The 15,806-nt window shown below is 36.8% G+C and overlaps 1 protein-coding gene across 1 annotated transcript in view; it reads left to right on the top strand.

Annotated features, from left to right (window-relative positions):
- The first annotated feature begins 3,179 nt into the window (after positions 1-3,179).
- LOC133841851 (E3 ubiquitin-protein ligase goliath) overlaps positions 3,180-15,806 on the top strand; it is a 36,199-nt gene continuing 23,572 nt past the window's right edge. Inside the window, exon 1 of the mRNA XM_062274625.1 lies at positions 3,180-4,048. The gene's annotated coding sequence lies outside the window, so the exon portion shown is untranslated. The remainder of the gene's footprint in view (positions 4,049-15,806) is intronic.

Raw genomic sequence — 15,806 nt, 5'->3', positions numbered from 1 at the left:
ATTTATCTGTTTGCTTTTGGGCGTATTTTACTGATTGTAATGGCAAAACTGGCTTTTGCAATGTGCACTCATAACTAATGATGAATCGCCCAGCACAAAAGTGTCAAAAAGGTTGTCAGAAATGTGGCAATGGTCAGCCAATAATCCAACTCTGACCTCGACTTCAAATGTGGAAAATGAACATCAACATAGTTCTCAATCCATGCCTCTGGCTGTAGTTGTAGATGAGTGTGCTTGTTATATGTGCATGCGTTCGAGTATTTGTGCTTTGTTTCCCCAATTTTATTGACAAGTGCAGATGTATGGGGATCTCTCATGCTAGCGGCGAACAGCGAGAACATGGCTATCAGTTGTTCAGCTTGTCTGGTTGTTTGGTTGCGGCTTTTGCGGCGAGTTCTCCAACCATTTGTAACCCAGTTGCAATCAGACACACAGAAATGATACCTGCTGATACCTGCCTGCTGCATGCAGCTTCCTCTCGCTCTCCGTTCCAAATCAAACTTCAATGCGCATTTGCTTAATTTGTATCGCACAGGATTGCAGATTACTGTATCGAGCAGGCAGGCAGGCAGTCAACAGACAGACAGACACGGGCACAGAGCGAAGCGTCAGTCTGGCTGGCTCTCTGGCCTCGTCAGCAAGAACATCATCATCTCGTCGGGATGTCACTCAGATACCAGTTACCAGTTGCTTGGCCTTTCGCCTTTGTTGTCGTCGGCGTCGTCGTATCTTAACATTTCTATGCAAATGTTTGGCATGCGACTCTATCTCTACCTCTCTGCTGGTGCCTGGTGGCTGGTGGCTAGCCTCAATGCGCTGTGACTCAATTTAGCTGCACGAGTCATTCGATTGGCCATTGAACTTCAAACGCACTCAGTCAACGGCTCATTAACTTAAGCGTCCGAATTACAATGTGAGCTGTGTGGAGTCTGCTGCCAGAACTGATCTTGAGAGCAAAATGTCTCGAACTGCAATTCCATGTTTGTCTATTGACACGACACAAAGAAACAAGTCTCATCTCCACTGTCTTCCTTAGTTGAAGTCAATGTATTTGCATTGCTGCCTTTTGTCTTGTGGTTTTTCCATTTGCATTTGCTTTTGGCATTTCAAGTACTATTCTGCGAATAGTCAGCCTTAGTACGCTTTTCAAATTGCACCAATCTGTATCTATTTTTCAGCGCCTGTCCATGGGCTCCATCAACATATCGAAATTGGCCCAGAGCAAGCAATCGCTATAAATACTAAACACGTGTCTGGCTTTCTTGCCTTTTGAGTGTTGCTCAACGCGAATCAGGTTCAGCAAGAACACACAAACAACTTTAGTTTAGATCGACTAGCGAATACCCTTTTAAAATAAAAAATAAAGAAATCTAAAAAGGCAACAGAGAGTTCAAGTGTCCCATGTTACAAACCAATTGCCAAATGTGTGATACTCTTCTTGAGTGATTTATTATGGTATAAGATTGGGTCTTGTTTCATGGCGCGTGTGTTTACCCCCCGAATGCAGTTATTTGTTATTTTTATTGTATTGCGAAATGGGGATTTTGAACAACAGTTAAATACAGTTAAAAACGTGTGAAGTAACATAATAAATGCCAATTTACACTTCACTTTATCTCTTCGTGATGATAAAGATAAATCCAAGGCAGTTGATGCTTTCTCATCTGAATTGATTCTTCACTCTAGTAGCAACCCCGAAATGGTCTCAAGGTAATCGATAGCAAGTCAGTGGCTGGTACTTAGCATGCTCTATTATTAATTAGTTGCACTAATTGCAATCGTCCGACCTCATGTTGGGTGGCATCTGCAATTAGTTGCTAAACAAAGGTGACAACGGCAGCGCTCTGTGAGACGACGGTCACATTGCAAGACATTGACGACAGAGAAGCCACCACTCGCTGCCACCATCAGCATGTTGCACCAACGAAATGCGGACGATGCGCGCCGGCATGTGACATGCGGCAACCACACGCATTGACCCGCTGAACCCTCCTCGCTCCCCTTGAACGTGTGTGCACCACCCAACTCCCACAACCGATTCGAGTGGCGCTAAAAATAACAAAAGCCTAAGCCCCAAGTGCAGACGCAGCCACAGCCACAGCCACAGCCACAGCTGGTGGTAAGTTGGACACCAACAGCAACAGCAACAGCAACGAGAACGAGCAACGCTACTGAAATGGAATCTGAAATTGAAACAAGTCTCTCTCTCTCTCTCTTCAACGATTATTCTCTGGCATGTGCACTACAGTAAAGCCTCTTTCACTACTTTGACAATTTTACTTCCTCATAATATAAAAAAAATTTAATTTAATGCTAAGCACAAGTCAATAGTATTAAATCCAATACTAAAGCAGTGTATACTGAGAATAAAAAGTGGGTATTATTATTTAAGTTACATTAAAATTATAGTAATAAAATCACAGAATTAAAAATATTGTGTAGTATAAAATAAAATACTATTATATCATTAATACATTAGAAAATTCAGAATGCATTAACAAAGAAAAAATCCAAAACTAAATTAAGACTACAGTTTTAAAGACTTCAGTTACGGGTATACAAAAGTTGGTTTTTGTACAAAAAAAAATATTTATTAAATTATTTAAAATTCACCCTTCTTTTATTTTTTTCGTTTTTTTTTAAACAACTTATTCGTATAAGTTATTTGCTTAAAATATACATATATATACATATATCTATTTATACATTAACTGATTAATGAAAATCCGTATAAAACTAAGAATTAGCTGGATTTCTTTTGAACTTTAGAACCTTTTTTTACTTATCGACAATGTCAACAGGTAATATGATTAAATTTTAGAAAAATAAAATGCAATATTTTAAAATTATGTATAATTCAATATTATTTTATAATCCTTTTCCAATTACTTGTAGATTGTACCAAATATACATAATTCAGTCAAAGGCCTAAAGAAAGAGAGTGCTTTTGCTACTCTTTTTTTTTTTGGTAATTCAATTTTAGTATTTAATTAGAATAAATAAATAAATAATAACAACATATACACAATTCATTAGCACGCCTGCATGCGTTGTTAGTCAGTCTCCACTGTACTTCTCTCACTGCCGATGTGAGGCGCCTGCGTTTAACGTTCTCTGTTTGTGTTGCTCGCAGTTCACTTTTTGCTCTTCGTGTGTGCTCGGCGGAGAGTCCGGCGTTGTTTTCAGTTTGTGTTGTGCGAGCCGTGGAATCAGTTGCTTTTCGTATCTGCAACGAGTTGGATAACAATTCGGTTGGCGCTGCTGCCGCTGCTTTCAACGCTGCGTATCTATATCTGGCCCCGTGTCTGTCTGTGCATTTTGCTGTTGCTGCTTAGCAAGTCAGTTGCTTTAACATTCGCGAAGTCGTTTCTTGAATGATGAATATTGAATAGCTGAAGAAATATTCATTAGTATTCGCACTGATGTTTGGTTGAGTTATCCGCAAGCGAGCAACTAAAGCCAAATTGTCAATAAAGTATCTCACAGATACTCTATCCGTCTTCGTAGTCGTAGTCGTAGTCGCTCCGCAGCGCACTTTCAAACACAAATAAATATTCCAAGCGCGTGTGCACAACAACAACAGTGTCTACTGAAAAACAACAACAACCAATTTATTGCAAAAAATGCAGCACGAAAATTAAAAAAAAGGAGAAAAAACAGCTTTGAAAATTGAATACAAAAATAATATGAAATAAATAATACAGAAAAAATACTCAAAGAAAATACGCGACGTTTTTTATCATACCAAAAAATATTTGTTGTTTATTTATGTTTTGTGCTCGGCAACGCGCTTGTATGAGTGTGCACATCTCTGAAGTCTCTCTGTGTGTGTTTGTGTGTGTCGGTGTGTGTGTGTTTTATCTCTGAGAGTGGCACAAAACAGCTGTTGGCGCGACGACAACAACCACAATCACAACAACAACAACAACATCGAGAACGACCACGAGAAAAACAACTTCTTAAGTTGAGAACGAAAACAATTGTACAACATTGATATTCAAATTTAGTTTGAAATTCAATTTCCTGCACCCGAGTGACAGCTTTCAAGGTGAGTTTAAGAAACTTTTTCAGATTATTGTGCATTCATTTTGCCGGTTAAAAATGTGCCAAATATTCCATTTACGTATTATGTGCTTTGCGTACTTTGTATTGTTATAATTCTGATAAGTTTGCCGGTTGAATTTGAGTCTCAGACAAGAGATAAGAGCACAGCGAGTCAGTCAGTGGCATTTGACGGGGTTCACTAACTGCAAAGTGCACTCAGCGAAAAGATTTTGATTCAATTGAAATGATTTCTTTAGGACAAATTAATTTCAAAAATTATTTTTAGTTGAAAACTCTCTACTCTACTACTTAGTGAGGATTCAATTCAATTTACATGAATGTTTTTTAGATGAGAGGTAAATCATAAATTGTTCTAACATCGCTGTGCATCTAGCGAGCCAACTAACAACCTCTTAATAACAAGTAACAAAGTTAGCTTGTTAGAAAGAGGTAAAGGAATAGGAACAGGAACTCGATGAATACACAACACGCACACTTTTGTCTTTACTTTGCTGCTGCTGCACAACAATAAAGAACACTTTCATCGCACTGCGGGAAAAATCAATAAAAACGCACGCGACCAGCCGCAAAACGAGGCAAACATCAAGCATAAGGCTACGGCTCCCCTCCACCTTCAGTCACCTCCTCGATTTCATCTCACAAAAAAAGTAAAGAGAATGAAAAATACTACGCTGTGAAAGTGAGTTCTTGTTGTTGCCAACGGCAATTGGGATTTGGCTTTTAATTAAACGAATCGCAGAAGGCAAAGGTAGACAAATTAACGAGACGCAACTTGCAAATCGCGTTTATCAAGTGCAGTTAATACAAACCGGCGCCAAACACCCTTCGCATCCCCTTCACACTGCATCTCGTAGGGAAGTCATTGCCATTAACAGAAAGGAAAATCCAGCTAGCAACCAAATTGTGAGCGATAGTTTTGGCCTGAACAAAACAACAAGAAGTGTAGAAAACGAGTCCAGAGTCCCGAATTGAGTATCTCTGACGCAGGCGCACAAGATTTTTCTCTCCTCCAAATATCAAGTTTTCCCCCCCTCTTCCCCCCTTCGCTGCTGTTCCTGTTCCATTGTTATTGTTGTCCTATTTTTTTCTTTTTCGTTGTAGCAAGCGAATTGTGTCGCTTGTGTGTATCTTTAGGATTGCATTGTGGCCCGGCTGTGCTACTCATGTCCCGCTCTCCCCTCTCAGCCTATATAAATCCTACTAATAGCAATTGCAATAACAGCAATTGAACGGGTTTTGCTTCGTTTTTTTGTGTTTTTTTGGATAGAGCCAAATGAAAATTGACATGAGAAGTGAGTTTTTCATTGAATCCGTGCAACAAAAAAGCATTCAACTTGCAGCCGTTGCATTCAACATTTCGCCAACGCTGCTAATCTGCATATATCTGTATGTATGAATGCTTTTGGGGGGAGGCTGTGGGCGTGGCACCGTCACAGTTGAAAACTGAACTTTAGCATTGAACCACTTAAACTGGCGCAAAAGTGAAAGCTGGCGAGCGAGAAAGTACAAATATCCTGGGTATCACATTTAAAAGTTATCTTAAAGAGAAATGTTCCACACGTGGCGATAATATGTAACAATTCCTATAACTATTAATTGTTACGTGTCAGCTATTCATTTGCATTGTAATCTCAATTGCATTTGATCTCAATGCATTAACATCAACACAAATATGCAGAATATAAGGCAGGTTGATTGCTGATTAGTTACGATAGTTAACACATTACGACATCGCTGTATTAATTAAGATGTAGATCGAATATTCCGTTTAATTTAATATTATTATCCCTTAAAGATTCTTTCCTTCTTATTGATTATAGTTGCTCGACTATTGTATATTTTATATTTATATTTAATTGATACCCAGATCAAGTTTCTTTCAAATTTTTTTCACACTGCAATTCAATAAAAATCTAAAAAACCAGTGTAATTTTATATATCGAATAACAAGCATAATTATGATTCTTGAATATTTGGTTGCGATAAGATAAAAATTGTAGAACTTTTAACTACTCACTACTGATCTTAGTTGCTTGGCTAACTATCTGGTATATTTTGCATAGTTGCTATAGTATATTTTGAATGTAGTATTCAAATGGGTTGCAAGTATCTCACAGTCGAGTGTGCTCGATTTTGTTTACATTCCAATTATATTCATTAATTTTTATATTTATTTAGATGTGCATAGAATGTTTACTCTTTTTATTGTTTACTCTTACAGATTCTTGAATTGTTTATTTTATATTAAACATTCATTCTCTTTTTCTGTACGTGGAAATATTTTATTATATATTTTAATTTCACTCATTTCATTTGGTTGCATTTGCATCGCACTCTGCCAGAAATTTGTGCCAACTACTCTAACTCAATTTCATTTTAAATTTACTCTATTCACAATCAAGAATAAAATTGCTTAGATAGAACTAAAATACGAATGAGCGACTATCTTATACTAAATAAGTATTTATAAAGTGAATTATTTTTAGATGGCTGTTGGCACACGAGTTTGGTAATTCGGTCATTTCCTAAACTAAATATCTATTTTATTTGATTTTATTTATGTGAAGTGCCTGAATTTCATTATCAGGCTAAACTAAATTAAACAAACTGCAGGCGCGACAAGTTTATTGGGTCATTCGTGGCTGTTCATACATAGTACGAGTATTACAAGTGTCTATTGAGAGCATCCTCTCGCTCTCTCTCTCTCTCTCTCTCTCTCTCTCTCTCTCTCTCTCTCTCTCTCTCTCTCTCTCTCTCTCTCTCTTGAACTGTGCATCTCTTTTCCTGGTGCTGCGGACTAACAAGTGGCTGTTAGAGTCGAGTTCATATCTGAAGTGGTAGCTCCTTCAGTTTTTCATTCAATGGACACAAGTGGGTCACATTGAAATAATATTCTTGGCTAATATCTAGAGCGGATGTGTTTATCATACTCTGTGAGGCGTTTGCTCGCGCTCTTGGCGCTTGTCTCTTCTCTCTAGTCTCTTGGCAAACTTCAGCTTAATCATCTATGACTATAAAAGACTGCGACCGAGAACGTTCAGAGTGAAAATCAACAAATGGTCGGGTCAGTGGGCCAAAGAGGCTGCTGCACTCGAGAGGGGAAAGCATGAAAATAAGTTGAAGTGAGAAACACCATATGCGTTTCCACTGCTGAAGAAAGAAAAACTCTCGGCTGGCCACAAAGTGGAAAAGTGAAAATGCAATCCATGAACTACACAAAAAAAAAAAAACAACGAAAACAAAAGCTTCCGCATTGTTATTTTCATTGTCTCTATCAGCAATTGCCTCGCGGTCTTTGTGAATTGCGAACAGCATTGAGTATGGAATCCCTTTTGTTTTCACCAGACTTTCAAACAATTAATCTGTAATTTTACACGGCATTGCCACTGTAAGCCCTAGCAAATATGATGACGCTCTGTTTACTATCCGTACTCATCGTATCTTCACATTTTTATTATTTATCGAAGGTGCATTGAACTGCAGCTGGGTGCAATGCGAACAGCTGTTTATTAACTGCGACTCTTTAAACGCTGCACAGTTTTGCAACAAAGCTTTACAAAATTATCCCAAAGACAGTGAGAGTGAAAGAGAAGGCGACAGAGAAAGAGATAGAAAGAGTGTGCGATAATTGTTCCATCGGGTCCAACTATCAAAATGCAGAAGCCGGTGCAGCAAGTTTTCCACTTTTATTTTCTCATATTTGACAACGCTTAGCAGTTTTTCACAGCCAGCGAGGAAACAGAGTGGACTAGACAGAGACGGACTGACACATTGCGAGGGGGAAAGAGATGGCGTGACAGTGAGGTTGTAAGTGTTTGTATCAGGGCGTAACTTCATGCATATTATACATACCTGATGTTTAGTCTGTACAAAATAATTTTCTCGCAGCATTTTCGCATATAACGTGCACGTTAGTCATATCACAGTGGGGTAAATTGCAGTTGAACTGCGCAGAATATTGAATACTGACAACAAGATCTCGTAGGAATTGTTGTATACCAATTGCAATGAACTCTTTCGCACATCAGTATTACTGAAACTCCTTCAAAACTTGAAACTTAACTTTTTACAATTATTGTAATTAGTTCGTTTTTTATTCTATCGTTTCCAAATGTATTCTATTGTATATTGATTTTGGTAAAATTGACAAATAAATTATTTTTCTATAATCTTAATTTTGAATACTTTTTGATATACATTTCGTATTAATTCTGTTTATACATTTCAAGGCATCTAAGCAGCGATCAAGTATGATCATCTTACTTCCAAAATAACTAGTTATATTTTGTTCATTTTCTTCCACAGTAATTACGCCCTTAAAACTCAATTAGTCTGTAGCGTTGGTGTTCTGTCTAAATCCGTACATTATCTCCGTTGCGCATGCAATGTGTGTCCAAGTTGCAAAGCTCGAGAAGCTGCAAAGTTAAGAGTTCAAGAGCTGTCTCTATGTTCCTTTCTCTTTCTCTGTATCTCTGTCTCTCTGTGGCTCTCTCAACTCTGTCAATGTCTATGTCTGTCAGGCAAATCTGCTTTAAATTTTTAATCGCTTGAAATGTTTGTGTTATCGCAAGAGCCCTGTTCCAGGCGGGAAACTTACTGACTCTGACTCTGACTCTCTCTTTCTCACACTCTCTGTAAGTCATGTTACGTATACGTAATTTCATATGCAAGACTGTGCGTGTGAGGGAAGTATGAGTGTAAATCCATTGTGCAGTAAGCTTTGCTTTGCACTTTCGTGCCTCAGGCTTTCCACATTACATCTGACACATGCACACAAATTAAGCACTCGCTGAAGACGGAATATTTACTCTCCTATACTATATAGTATTAATTGCCATCGGCACGATTTGCCATGTGCGTGTGGCCTGAGGTTGAGAATGGTTGAGTTGTTGAGCATAAATGCATTTTCATGTTAAGCATGAAATATTATGCATCTGCAAATTGCATTTTATATGCTAAAGTTGAGCCAAATTATTGGGTTAGGTCATGACATGACCAAGTTTTACACACTTGAATAATTAATATAGATTGTGTCCATAAACAGTTAAGTAATAACTATAAATGCAAGAATTGCTTTCTCGCTTTTCTATTACTCTTCAAGGTCTTCCAATATGTCGTCTTAAGTAATTCGTGTATGGCAGGCATAAAAGTAAAAATCTATTACAAATATAAAGTTGCTGGCTCATGAATATGCCAAAAGCATGCCACAGCAACAAATAAAGTCCAATGACTTCGAGTCAATCATAAATCAAATAGGTAACATTATTTGATTGGTCTTAAGAGCATTTTGCCATGAAGGGCAACGCATCGCTTTGGTCAGGGTCAAAAGTGGCAGAAGAAACCAGTTTTCGTTTACCAGTTTCTAGAACCAAGTTCCGAGTTCACAGCAAGGGCAACAATTAAAATCAAATTAGCGATTAACACACACACACAAACACGGATTGATGTTTAAATAGCTTATAATAAAGATGTTTAGACAGTTGAAGAAACCCATTGTGATAAGCTTATCAGTTTCACTCACAGCGAAGCATCGAAATACAAAGTTTAAGTTCAATGATTGTGCAACAAGTTTCTAAAGAAATACTATTAATTAGTGAGCAGCGGAACTTGGCGACAGCTCCACTGTGCACAGCGACAGGGTCCGGGCTGTAATGATTTAATGTAATAAACAATTAATATTCGTTAACATTTTTATTAGAATGAACCAGACGCAGCTTGATTGTTGTTTTGCTTCAACTCAGCTCATTGTGTTTTTCTCATGTCGGAGACGCCCCAACGTAAACAAGAGGCAAGAGGAGAGGTGCCACACGCTTCCCACTTAATATGCATTCGTACTCGTATTCGACTCGACTCGACTCGGGGTACACGGGTATGCGCCATACCAAATCGTATTATTCAATACTTAATAAACCAGAACGTGACGATGACGTCGTCGTGGCTCGCCGGCCTTTACAGGTTTTCGCCTGGCACCGCCATGAGGAAGTCTCACTCTCCGGATTCCCATACTTCCCGCTCAGCGTAGCAGCTCGACTGGTCAGCTGGTTAGCTGAATTTCAGCTGGTTCAATAAATAGCCGGAGGGGGAACCCTCGACGACATCTCACTAGACCCGACCACGATCATGTGCTTTACGCCTTTCACCGAGGCGAAGTGTCGACGTCTTGACGTCAGTCTCAGAGAGACTGACTGCAAACTAAACCAATCCAAACTGGTCAATGCCAATTGATATGTGTCGGCCATCCATTAACATATAATTGTAATTGTCGCTGGCTGTATGAAACGGAAGGAAATATTGTTTATTAAACGGAAAATTTGCAATTCTTTTAAATGAAACTCAATCTGATTACATTTTCTCTTAATAAGAGTTGTAATCTGTTGAATTATTTATACTTATAAGTATCAACTATGAATTGTAATTTTAATTCTTTTAAATTGAGCACAATCTGATTACATTTTCCCTTAATCTGTATTCATTTGTCCGTAGAATTATCAACTATGAATTCTTAAGATCATTGGGGACTGCAAAGTTCATTGCAACTTGATTTCAATTAAAATTTCAATACCCTATTAATTTGCATTTTGATTTTTGGACTACAGAAAACTAACCTAGAGTGACTTTTGCTTGCTTGACTTTACAAGTTGTGAGTCAGCACGCTAGACACTTGGTGATAGTGTAATTTTCAATAGAAGGCGTTTTATTTAAGTGAAAGTAAGGGACACAAAGTCTTTTCGAACAAAATGAAAATTTGTTTACTTGACTCTATACAATTATTTTTATTTACCCCTATATTTAGGGACCCTCATAATATAAAAGCCACAACACTGAAAAATTCATAAGCACCACAACATTTTTGTAAAATAATATAGCACAGCAAATGTAATATTCAACAATATATATGAATATATCATGTATACCTTATGGTATTAATTTTATCTGAATATTGTAGTAGCTAGTAGTATGTGTAAGCATAAGGCTAATACTTCTATTTACTGAAAATTTAAAACTAATCAAAGGTTATTCTTATTACTTTAGAGTAACACTATATTTAGAGAAAAGATTGATCTTAGAAACTTATTCTACGAACTCAAAAATGTTTTTGGTGTACAAAAGGTTTTTTTGTTTGCAATTCGTACGCGACAGTTTCGCCAGAGAATTACCCATTTGTAAATAAGACATATCGATAGTTTCAGAAATCATTCGATAGTTTGTTTGTTTAAATAGAACAAGTTGCCAGCTCGTTGACGTAACAAACGAACGAAGAGGAAGAAACAAAAATTCACTAAAATATGTATTGAGTATTTAAAAAAACTCTTATACTTCAGTTCTAATACATTGTTTGGTTAATTTTAGTAAGTATTAATAATCTTTACTTCTTTTCTGTTATTATAGTAATTTTCATAGTCAATTTAAAGGATTAATTTTTAGGAATTAAGCACGCAAAATTTACCGTTCATAGGACTTGAACCTTTGTAAAAGTTCAAGTTGGCAATAAAAGTTCCGCTAGAAATGATTTAATGATCTGAGGTAATAACTTTTTGAAGCACTGTTTTTTTATAGACTCCCTCATAAAGATCTATAAGATTAATACCTTTCGACTGGCAAGCACGTCTTGGGGCAGATTTCGCTATTGCCAGCCACGTACTCAGCTATCGGGCACCTGGAAATCCAATTGCAAATCGCACACAAGTTTTCACCTCTATTTACTTTTCTCCTCACATAGACTTAGTTCTCTCTCCATGAACTTCATCCATTTATCTGCTTCAACTGCTTACTGCTGAATGCCATGAGACTGGGCAGTTACAGAATGTAGGTAGACGCGATATAATACTGATGATAATGATGATGATGATGGCTCATTACCAGGCAGGTGGGCGTCTACATAGATCTATAGAAATGCTTGCTTATTAGCAGTTAACGGTGAAACAAATCATTTGCTACAATAGTAACAATTACAGCTACAGCTACAGCAACAATAACAATAACATTAACAGTTACAGTCGCATTACAATAGCAATTAAATTTAGCGCTCGACTAAAGCGGGGAATTGGGTTAAATGCAAATTTCTCAATTTATTTTTAGGTAGCAAAACAAATCGAATGCGAATAAACATAAGATATGTCAGATACTCGTTTTGTGAGTGATTCACTTTCGCAGGGAGACACCCACTAACTGATGTCTCAACACTCACTTAACCATATGGATGAGTGTGTGTGTGTGTGTAGAGCGTGAAGTGTAAATTATGTTAATTTGAAAGCATTTTATGGCATAATTACGCAGCGGCGACGACTCATTAAATAACAGTTAAGTCAACAGCGCCGCGCTTCAAATGAAAGTAAAAATTGTTTCGAGTGGAGAAAAGAATCGAACGGCATCAAATCGAATCGATCACCGACCGACTGACTGACTGAGTGAGTGAGTGAGTGGGGAGAAGAGAAAGTAAAGCATCAATTGGCAAATCAATGAAATTTCCAACACGGCGACACAGTCAAAGCATTTTAATTTTAAAATCACCCACGCCAATGTAACATGCAAATCAATTTCATTTGATTTATTGTATAAGCATCCCATCTCCCTCTCTCTCCCCCAGTTACTATTTGATGTCGAAATGAATGAATGTGCAGTGTGCACTGATATTAAATTGAATGTTTATTGATGTAGAAGTGTGCTCTGACAACCATTGTCTAAGCTGGCTCAGAGTCCACTCTATAGTTCACACGTAGTCCCTAAAAATGATTGTCAACAACTCATTTTGCACGTGTTACACTGGTGCTAATTTTATGTGACTTTTTTGTAATTTCCTTGTATACCTTAAACATCTTAAACTTGGCCTCAACACCTATAATTATTGTATTAATATATTTTAGCCTTTAAATTGCAACTTACAACCTATTTTGTGTTGCTTTCAAATGGCGTCTCAATATATTTGCACTTAAATTCTTAAACGTCAGTAGATATAAACTGTATTGTAATACATTTTTCTAAATTGTGAAGAAAGCTAAATCAGTACAATTCAAAGACACTTTTCAAAAACATTTCACGAACTTTTTAAACACCTGTTTTCTTTAGAAATAATCTATGCATATGTGACTTGCATGAAAATTTTAATGGAAAGAATTGGAGAGTTTCAGAATACAGTGTACATAGAGCTGCGAAATGGAATAAAACACCAGCTTAAGAAATTCCCTCTAACATAACCTATCAATTTAACTTTTTTTACATTACTAGATAATAAAACTATATATTGGAAATAATGTATAATGAATATTTGTTACAAGAAACATTTATTGAATATTACCAAAAAAAGATAAACATAAAATAAAAACTACTTTCAATTCACAATTGTGTAAAAAGGGTATCTTTTGAGTACATGCTTCCAGATAGAGCAGTTTATTTACTTATTTGAACGTTTTATTCAAGTTTTTATTAAGACACGTAAACTTGAAGCTAGTAATATTGTGTTAGTGTGAAATTTTACATGTAAATACATGCTTAATGAACACTGGGAACGCATTAATAGGAAACCTCTCACTAGTCTATTTTGTATTCTCTATAGTAATTAATTTTTTAGATAGATTAACACCCCTTGAAGATAGAACAGTTTACTCAAGTTCAATTCTAGTCTTTAAAAATGAAAGCAAAATTAATGTATAAAGTTCGCAGTTCATAAACCTTTCAATTAACTATTTGCCAAGCGACTATTAAAGGCCCAATTGAACATTGTGAATAAGAGCAGATATCAGACATTACTCGGTATTCGCAATCGGTTGCCAACTGTGCTCTACAATATCAGTCATATGGCATTCCCAAGTACCCAATGGCACGACAAATCGCATAGCAAATCGATTTTTATGTTGCTTTGTGCTGCCTCCCTAACTACAAGCAACTAAAAACTAGTAGGAGGAGGGGTAAATTGGGAGTAGGGGGTGGTATGTGGGAAAAGAGACCATAAAAACTAACAAAACAAAACTGAAATCAAACCGAACACTTTCCGCACCCTGGAATAACAACAAGAGCAAGAACAAAGCAAATAAAAGGAACGAAATAAAAAACACACAACGAGACACTCACACACACACACACACACACACTAAAGCACTCATACATACTGAGCAGCTGGAAAAGTCATTTAACAATGAACTTTAGACGAGAACAACAAAATGAAAATGTGAAACCGTTAAAAGTTCAAACGCCTTCAGCGTCGAGTTAACAACCCAGCCACGACGTCTATAACGCGATTCTCCTCACAATAAGCATCCCCCTCCCCTTCCCTTCCCTGTTTACGTTAATGCGTATATAAGCGATATGGGAGCCAGATATATTCGCGACAAACAAACAGAGAGAAATTAGCAACGCATGTCGAGCAATTCGTCAACACGGCAAATTACAGAAATGTATCTACAAGTGCGTGTGCTCATGACCATGACGATAGGGCAAGAACGAAACTGAGCACTGAACACTGAACACTGAACTCTGCAGACTCAGCACGTTATGTATTTAATTTTTGGCAGCTTTGTCTATTGACGAACTCCCCCTCCTCTCTTTTCTCGCAGAGAGAAGGAAGCACGCGTTCAGTGACTTGGCTCAAACCAGTTGGCATTGCCCTCGCACAGCCACTGTGAAGTTTTCTCTGGTTTCAATCAGTAAATATCATGTGCACACATTCGAGTACTGAATATCTGATGAAGCGCTCGCTATCACTTGCCACTTGAGCTTTTAATTAATTTAAGCGCCAATGCGGCACACATTATTCACAATGCTCTATCCCCAACCACGTTCTCATGCTATCTGTCTCGATATATCAACTTTCATATATACTAATTACTGTAGACCCCGAAACTTTCTGACACTTTGAAATTTCATTTTTCTAAGTAATCATCAAATTAATCAAATTTGTAAGGCTTCTTTTTCGCGGTTAGGGTATTCAACTTGTGGGATGGAAAAAATTTTATACTCGTGATGTTGTTGTTGCTGTTAGTCTGGGATTTTTTGACCGATTTAATTGCTTGTTGTTTGCTTTCTGAGAGACAGTGGAATCTACTTTGATATGCATTTGCTTGGATTTTTTAGACTGCAGCAAATATAAACAAAAAGTCAACATAATTTAACATTTATTAGAAGTGATATATGTATATGAATAGATTTGAATGTTCTTGCAGATGTTCAACGAACTTTTCAGATGGCTAAGCAACCTCTCTGATAACAATCATATTGACACTCTGATCATATACACTGCACATTGATAACAGCAATGTAAATATTGTCTAGGTAGAAGGTTTTTCATTGGAAATTGCGAAAACAGAGACTAGAGCACTGACAGACAGTTCAGAAATGAACTCAATCAATGCTGTGAGCCCAGTTGTTTTATTTTAAGTAATTTATTAAGCAAAACCAAATAGAAATATATACAAATATTTAATATTTAGACAGCTGTGTGTCTGGAACTCTTTAAACTTTAGATTTAAGTTAGCATAAGAAAACAAAATATATAAAGAGTAAATAATTATATAACAAATTTGGAAAACACTGAAATGAAATTCTCACACCTTTAAAGTAAAAAAAAGAGAAGTATCAAGAAATAAAAGTAAATGATAAAAAAAAAAACAAGTGTGAAGGCTACTTCTCAAAATATACCAAAATAATATACCAGATAAGAAAAAATAAACAAATTGCAAGTTGTGTTTTTGGTATATCTATATAATATTATATTAAAAATATACCATAGAGTACAAAATGTTCCAGAT

This window comes from Drosophila sulfurigaster, chromosome 3, assembly GCF_023558435.1.
Source record: "Drosophila sulfurigaster albostrigata strain 15112-1811.04 chromosome 3, ASM2355843v2, whole genome shotgun sequence".
In the NCBI taxonomy this organism is placed as follows: domain Eukaryota; kingdom Metazoa; phylum Arthropoda; class Insecta; order Diptera; family Drosophilidae; genus Drosophila; species Drosophila sulfurigaster.
The sequence above is the reverse complement of the archived record's forward strand: the minus strand, read 5'-3'. Positions and strand labels throughout refer to the sequence as shown.